The following is a 7,941-nucleotide window of genomic DNA, read 5'->3' on the forward strand; positions in this document are numbered from 1 at the left end:
GTGTTCAATGAAATGACCATCTGCCTATCTTGATCATTGCTCAAAATCAGGGTATAATGCACCATGAAGGGCAGGCTCTGCTTGATTTTTATGTTTTCCTAACGAAGCATGTATGTGCATCCCTTCTGCTGGCTTGTATGCAGCAGGTTTGTCTAGCTAGGCGAACTGTGGTTTTGCTATAAAGATGAAATGGTACTTTGGGAGTGAATGGTTTTCTAAAATGCATTTAACATACATACCGGGGCTTTAACAGCACCTGGTGTAAGCAACATCAGTGGGGGGACCGCAGGAGTGGCCTAGTGGTCCGAGCATCTGCCTCGCAAGCGGTAGGTGTGGAGTTCGATCCCCAGTGCCACCGGGTAACCAGCGGTGATACAATGGGTCGTTTCAATGGCCAGTTTAAAACTTGAAATAACCATGCTGCAATATATACAAAAAATGATTTGTGTGCTCTCTCTTACATGACATAGTTAATCATATCATAGTGTTGGTAGTACACAAAATGCATGTGTGGAACATACATATACATGCACTGTTTTTGTTCACATCTTACCTGCTATGTGCTGTTATGGCATGTTATGTGCTGGGAAAGCAACAGGTAGTGAGCAATGTTGTGTTGCAGCCTTTCTTCTGATGGAATTTGAATCATGTGAGGTGCAGCTGAAAGAAATTGTTTCATACATAAGTATATTTCATGTAACACAACAAAAAGTGCACAGCCCCATCATGAGTTGTGGTTTAAACTAACAGCGAGCTTTTTACTACTCTATTTAACATATGATGCAAGTCAGTGATGCTGGATGGCACAAAACTAAATACTGTGAGGTAACAAGAGCTAATATGTACAATCATGCCCTTAAGAGATATTGTCAATATATATTTTCCTGAATGAACTAAAGTTATCCTTAGAAGCATTCAGAGGAAGATAATTTTGCTAAATGCCTTTTGCCAGAATAGGCCTTTTATGAACCAGTTGCAAATGAAAAGAATAACTTTAAGACCATGCTATGCATGGTCTAACACCAAAGTAGTTGCATACAAGCAGTATACTATGCCCCTAGTTTTATCGTGGGCCTGTACTGAACAATTTTCATGCAAGGTAGTGGAAAGTATGTGCCATGAAACAGACATCTGCTTGCTGAAACTGGCAAATAAGTACTGGGTTTTTAAGGCAGGAAAGAAGTTACGTAGTTCCTTCTGCAGGTTTTGAACTTCAGGTTAGTTATTTGAAAAATATCAATCCCTGAACTGCAATGATTGAAGTTTTTAGCAAATAACATTTCCATTGTAACAGTGGAAACGCTCTTTTATATGAGGAACGACTTTTTAAAAGCCTGCGTTTCATGGTGGCTGTCAAATAGCCCTGATAAAGAGAAACCAGTCACGACACACAACCAAGCCCCCGTAGCACATTTTCAACTATACCCTCATGATATAGCTTTAAAGTAAGTGTTAAGCAATACAAATACAAATCCCTTGATTTCCTTCATGATTTATCACTGGTGTATACATACAAAGATAACCGTACAAGATGTGGAGTGCATGGTACAGAGAGAGTAGGCAGATGGTTTCTTGACACTCAAAAAGTGAACAAGGGAAGGAAAAATCTCAGGGTGCTTGCCATTTCGACAAGACAACTTGTTTTCGTCTGGGGTCAACATATACAGAGGAAACTTAGAATCAATTACAGGGTTGTCCACTCTTAGTGCGAACACGCGAGCACATGGCTGTGCTCTTTGGGCCACTGTGTCTGACATTGCCACACATCGAAGTGTAACATGACACGAAGCACCACATCCAGGTGCATCTCCTCTTGCGCCATTTTGCAGCGATGAGTGGCTGCGCCGCACACAGTGGACCTCTAAAGAGTGCGGCCATGCTCTCACATGTTTGCACTAAATGTGGCCAGATTCCGGAATTGGCATAATTATTTGAAAAGGCCTTGCACATGGTCAGAGGTTTCCCAACCCACATTTTCCCCCTCCTTTCCTGCTTTCTTTAATTTATCGTTATACTTTAACCTTATGCCCTGCACCTCCTGACATCACTTCTCGGAACCTTGGCTGCCATACTCCTCCCCCTCCCCCTTCTTTTTGCCTTTTCTCCGAACCTGCCCTCATTTTCTCTTTTTACTTCAAATTATTTTGCCCCCCCCCCACCCCCCTGGTATTTTATTCTGCCATGCTCCTTAATTCCTTTATCCTAGTTTTTCAGGAAAAGGCAGCCAGCCATACCAAGCCACCTGTTGTGGCTGGACATAAAGCCATTCATCCACACTATCATCCACATTCAGCCCACTATCCACACTCCATACCCCGAGGTTCGTTTCTACTGAATTGGCCTTTTTTGTTTTCATAGTTTTGCAGGTCAACCGGTTAATCTTCTTTAGCAGCTATCATGCCTGGTCAAGGTTCATGCTCCCCCTCGTAACGCCCTTCCCATATCGCACCCTCGTCCCACACAACAGGCCTTTCGCCTCGAAGCGAAAACCTTATTTAAACCCCACCAATGATGAACACTTTGCCAGACAAAGACAAGTCCTCTTGTCGAAACGTCGACAAGCACCTTGAGGCTTTTCCCTTCCTTATTCAGTTTGTGAGATACCAGGGACAGGTGTTCAAGCAGCCATACCACACTAATACCCCTGTCACACGGGCACCGCAAAGGCCTTTGAGAATCATATCCAAAGGCGTAAGGAGTGCAGCTACCCGGTACAAATGTTGCGCCTTTGTCGCTAAGGGCCTTGGAGGCGAAGGCGCTCAACCGAGACCTTCGGAGCCCGAAGACGCGGCATTCGAGAAGCTGTGATCGCAGTACCATCCAAAGTCAAAAAGTAAAAGCAATAAAAAAATAGATAAGCTGATAATGTTTGAAAACATTTTTTTCAAATACGAAAGGTGTGTCTGGCTTTGGTTTTTGTACGGGTGTTTATGTTTTATGTTCAAATTTCAAGACAGTGAAAGTGTTGCGGCAACACCGAGCGCCCATGGAGGCCAAGGCAATACACGTACAAAACCTGCTCCTGCTGATGAGAGTAGCTGTTGCAGCACTTTTAAGGAAGCAATCAGAATAAAAAATTGTCAAAGCTCAACGAATGAACCGAATACACCACTTTAATTTTAGAACACTCACTTCAGCCACCTCGAGTATAGCAGCGGGTGCTAAGCCTGAACGACTTTCACTTTTGGGCTGCACCGTGTAGCTGCATGCTGCTCCTTTAAGCTTTCGCTCCTTTGGTGAAAAATGGTGCCTTTGCTGGAAAGGCCTTCGAGGAATGCCATGTGACAGGGGTATAAAGCACATTTTTTCTGACACGAAAGACTCAGTGCCTTTAGTTCTGACAACATTCTGAATCATGCTTTGGTGGCTTAGCATATCAGAATACTGGACATGACAAAATCAGCTAATTAGTGAGGGCTATTATTTGCTATAGGTAAAATTATAACATTCTCCTAAAATAATGAAAAGAAACCACCAGCACTGACATCAATGTACAATTTGGCTGTAACATACTGACATGACAATCTAGTTAAACGTAAATTCTCTTTTCGCAGTTCAAAACTGCATGCATTATTTCTAGAAAGCGCGAAAACAGAAGCTCGTACATAGTGCCAAAGAAAAGAGTGCATAATAGTACCACTTATGAGGTGTTTATCGGCAACTGCAATGAGCAAGGCTATGTTAATGGCAATCAAGGCGGAAAGCTGGGCTAGTTGGTGTTTCATCATGAATTAAAAGACTAGCGCATATAACAAAGACACAGAAATAGAAGTAGACAGGACGAGCGCTAAACATCAACTGAGTTGTTTACTGAACATAAAGGAACATATAAGCAATTCGGTGGTGCATGCGCACACTGGGTTAACAATACATGGACAATCTAATCAAGGTGTGGCAAATTGTTCTTTAGGTACATTTTTTCTTTTTTGGTCAAGGTAAGTGAACTAGTGCTTACACAGTTATCACCTTCTCTGTCAATGTGATAGGCCTCACAAATCTCACGACCTAACTTTGTGCCTCCCCTACCAAGCACACACGTGGCACCAAACGCCGGCACGCACCCGCACCGCTTACAATGATTGGCCAAATGACCGCCCCCCGCCAATGAATCTACCAGCGTGCTGTGCTCTCGTAGCCGCTCGTTCAGGCACCGTCCAGACTGCCCCACGTAGCATCTACCGCAGGAGAGGGGTATGCGGTATACGATGCCAGCGGTGCAAGGCACAAACTTGCATACGTGTTTTGTGGTGCAGACCGGTTTCCTTTCTTCGTTGACCGCTTTGCACATGCGCACCAGCTTTTCGGGGGCAGTGAACATCACGTCCACACCGCACCTCTCTCCAACTTTCTTCAGCCGGTGCGATAACTGGTGCACGTACGGTATAGCGGTACGCCTCAGCCTCCTGCAGCTAGTTTCCGCTGCCACGCCAGGGCGGCCACCTGCCCTGATTTCTTTCAGGAGGCACTGCGCTACAGCCGTCACGGTATCCATAGGAAAACCTGCGTTCTGCAACCGGTGCACTTGCGTCTGCAAACTGATCTCAATTTTATGCTGGCAGGACTTCTTGAGAGAACCACGCAGGCAATTTTTTGCAATGCCCCGTTTTACCAATTTCGAATGAGCCGAATTGTACGCTAAAATTTCCTTTTTTGTGCGTGGCTGGTACGACCAGCAGATGTGCCCCGTGCCAAAGAACAAACAAATCTCGAGGAATTGGAGACACCCGTTGATCGGAACTTCATGCGTGAATCTCAGCTTGACAGAACATTCACCGAAAATATCTAAAACACTTTTTACAACCTGTGGTTTGTCACTCTCGTTCTCAACATTCACAAACACAATAAAATCATCCACATATCTAAAACACCTCACTACACCTTTTTCCCTTTTCATGCACGCTGCAACGCGTTTGTCAAATTGACCTAAAAATATTTCGCTAAGTTGCCACAGTCCTAGAAGAAATGAATCCAGGTCTCAGAAATTCTACCGAGAGAATACTGATGCTGCATGTGCATTTCTCTGAACTGTTCTGAAATATGCAGAAGTTACCAATTTTTTTACTACCTGATTACATACTGTAATCTTTGCAAGGAATATGAGGTTAACGGACTGGGAAAAAATGTCAGGAATGGTACCTTTGGTACTGGGCACTTGGACAAACAAATGACCCACTGGGCGTCCCCAGGAGCTCTGCTACCAGGCACCCCTGGCAACAGTAGTCAATTTTCCAGATCCAAAGGAGCCATGCGAATGATTGCCGAAAAGTCGTTTAAGGACAGCAGATGCATGAACACAAAACAGTTTTCCAACTTTGTTTCAGTGTGATAAATGGTTTCAAATGTCTAGACTATATCTGGTAGTACACAAATTATCAGAACACCATCTCCCGCTCAGAATCATCTCAAAACACATTCGACACGCAGTACCAACATGGACAGTTCGTGCTTAATTGAATCCAAAAGTTTACGCTGATCGACCAATATTACTCTAAATAGAGACAGAAAGCGCATGCACGTTGTACTGATGTTATCGTGAACATAACATGCGACGAGACGCAGGGTTACAATACAAGCAAAAAACCGCTTTCAAAATTTGAGAACAAAAGGCTCACCTTCTCACAAGTTCGCCAAACCGGAGACGTTGCCGAAAGGCTGCCGCCAAAGTCACTCGCAATGCACAGAAACAATAAAAATGCAGTGCCGCTGACTTTCCTTGAGCAATTCCAGTCGACTGAACTTCCAACTGTTCGCACCGACTACCTCTGCAAGTATGTCTAAAAGTTAGCGGCGCAGCCGCGCCATTTGCAATTTACGGAGAAACACGGGAAATTCATAGCGCCATTCGCGTATTCGCGCTCAAGCTCACGTCGCTGATGTCGCAAAGGCGCACAACGGCAAAAACATATAAGATGTATTTAATTTTACGGTAGCTTTTTTAGCTGACAACCTGAATCGTTTGATATATTGTTTTTTCTTTTCGTTGCATGAACGTTATTACCACCAGCGGCAGCGCAGCTTGGCCATGGCTAGCCATGGCGAAGTCGAAGCGCTAGCCGAGCCCGCAGTCGGAAACATGTGCGCAGTTAGCGCAGTGTGGAGTTGAATGGACAGGCGCTATGGAATGGGTTTTTGTTCTTCCGTGTTCGCTGCGTGCGTCCTGCGCGTTGCGTGTCTTTAGTATGTGTGTGTGTGTATGTGTGTGGCCGGAACGCTGCATTGGAGTGTACATACAACAGCTCGCTGTCCCGTGCGGCATCGGTGCGTAGTAAAACGATCATGCAGAATGTGCGTTACAATGCCAGTGGCCCTGCACGAAAGAGGAGACTTGAAGCCGACGGAAAAGCTGCTCTCCCTCGTGGGACTGCAAGAATCTGGCGAGTAACAGTCGACGCGCGTTTCGGTGGATGATTCCGTTTACCACGCCAAAAAATTCAGCACTGGCCAACAGCAATGATGAACTGCTGCTGCATCATCACCTGTGTGATGTTTGTGACAAGCTTGTTGGATGTGAACGTGGCCATGAATGGTATTCGCCGAGCAGTGGCCCTCAGGGCGTGGCACCAGCGGATACCTGAAGACGATTACTGTTTGCCCGCGCCCTGGCGCCTCGCATTCAACCGAATGCTTTGGCGTTAATTATCTATATCTGAATTTCACACGTAGTGGGACTCGCAAATATTACAGCGTACAAACGTACCGTCGGAAGAGCACCCTTTTTCATTTTTTTAGGGAGGGGGTAGGGGAATTACCGTCTGCTCAAATTTAATGTCACTAATATTTTGAGCTTATTTTCTAAACAGGTGCCGTGGTGGCACTGTAAGCAATGCATTTACTGGGCAGAAGTTTATTTTATGTTGTGTTGGCACAAGGTTAATGATTGTCATTGTACTGTGGTGCCATGTTCAAACAAAACACATAACTGTACACTCTCTTTGAAGAATGTCTAATGAGGTAATAAATTACTGAGCAGCGAGTATGCACTGTGGTAAATGCGACGAACGTTACTGAATTACTTCACACTTGTCATGTTCTGTTGTCGTTAGTGATTACGTATGCCTTGGTGTCTGCTGCTTTCCAGTGTAGGGGTCGAGAGGCATGTCGAGCTCCACTTAGCAGCTTTTTTTCCTTCCACTCTCTACTGGCCAACGTGGTAAAATAAACTCAACATAATGCGTGATTGCTCAGACCTAGATTAGACTACCATTTCACTTATTTACTCTCAGGGCCAATTGGCATCGAAGAGAGGAGAGCGACTAACATAAATACATGTGTAGGTAGATTAATTAAAATGATTATACACAGCAGACTTGAAGGCATTGGATGCAGTGGTGGACATGACGAAGGCAGAGAAGATGTGACAGCTGGAAACGTAGAAAAGTGGAGATCTGCGTGAGTTTGTACGCGACTTAAGGTGAACGCTAGCAAAAAATTAAGAAGGCGCAGAAGACTGAGGCCAGAGTTAAAACTGTAGTTTAACAGAGGAAAGCACCTCTCAGCAAGCCAAAATGTGCACATGCAAGCAGTTGTGTGTACACAGAACATATAAAATGAAACTCCTTTTTGGACAGAAGGAAAGCTAAGGCACATTGCTTATTGTGATGTTGCTTAAAAAGTTGGTGTCTAGTTGTTGCCCTTCATATCTGGTCCTTCCACACCCAGCAACTGAAATGCCATCAAAAAGGAGCATCTCCAATCACTCTAATTACATGGGAGGTACACATCGCCAGATGTCAGAGGCTTAGCGTCTCATCTTGCAGACTAGCTAGTTTGGCAGATTTAAACTTTACCGCATGTAAGAGGCATGCGGTAGCCTTGAAGGGGAGTATTTCATAAGTGTTACAGCATATTGTACAGTGCTGGCATGCTTCATTATTTTACATCATAGTAATATGCTAGCACAGGCTGGAAAGTTTCTAAGTGAACAGAAAAAAACAATGTTCA

The 7,941-nt window shown here is 44.5% G+C and overlaps 1 long non-coding RNA gene across 1 annotated transcript; it reads right to left on the reverse strand.

Moving 5' to 3' along the window:
* Positions 1–245: 245 nt before the first annotated feature.
* LOC144102330 (uncharacterized) lies at positions 246–5,622 on the reverse strand. Its single transcript, XR_013308198.1, has 3 exons — positions 5,137–5,622; positions 554–660; positions 246–420 (listed from the first exon to the last, which is right to left on the reverse strand). It is a non-coding gene; the product is annotated as an uncharacterized LOC144102330 (long non-coding RNA).
* Positions 5,623–7,941: the final 2,319 nt, after the last annotated feature.

This window comes from Amblyomma americanum, chromosome 1 (assembly GCF_052857255.1).
Source record: "Amblyomma americanum isolate KBUSLIRL-KWMA chromosome 1, ASM5285725v1, whole genome shotgun sequence".
Classification (NCBI taxonomy): domain Eukaryota; kingdom Metazoa; phylum Arthropoda; class Arachnida; order Ixodida; family Ixodidae; genus Amblyomma; species Amblyomma americanum.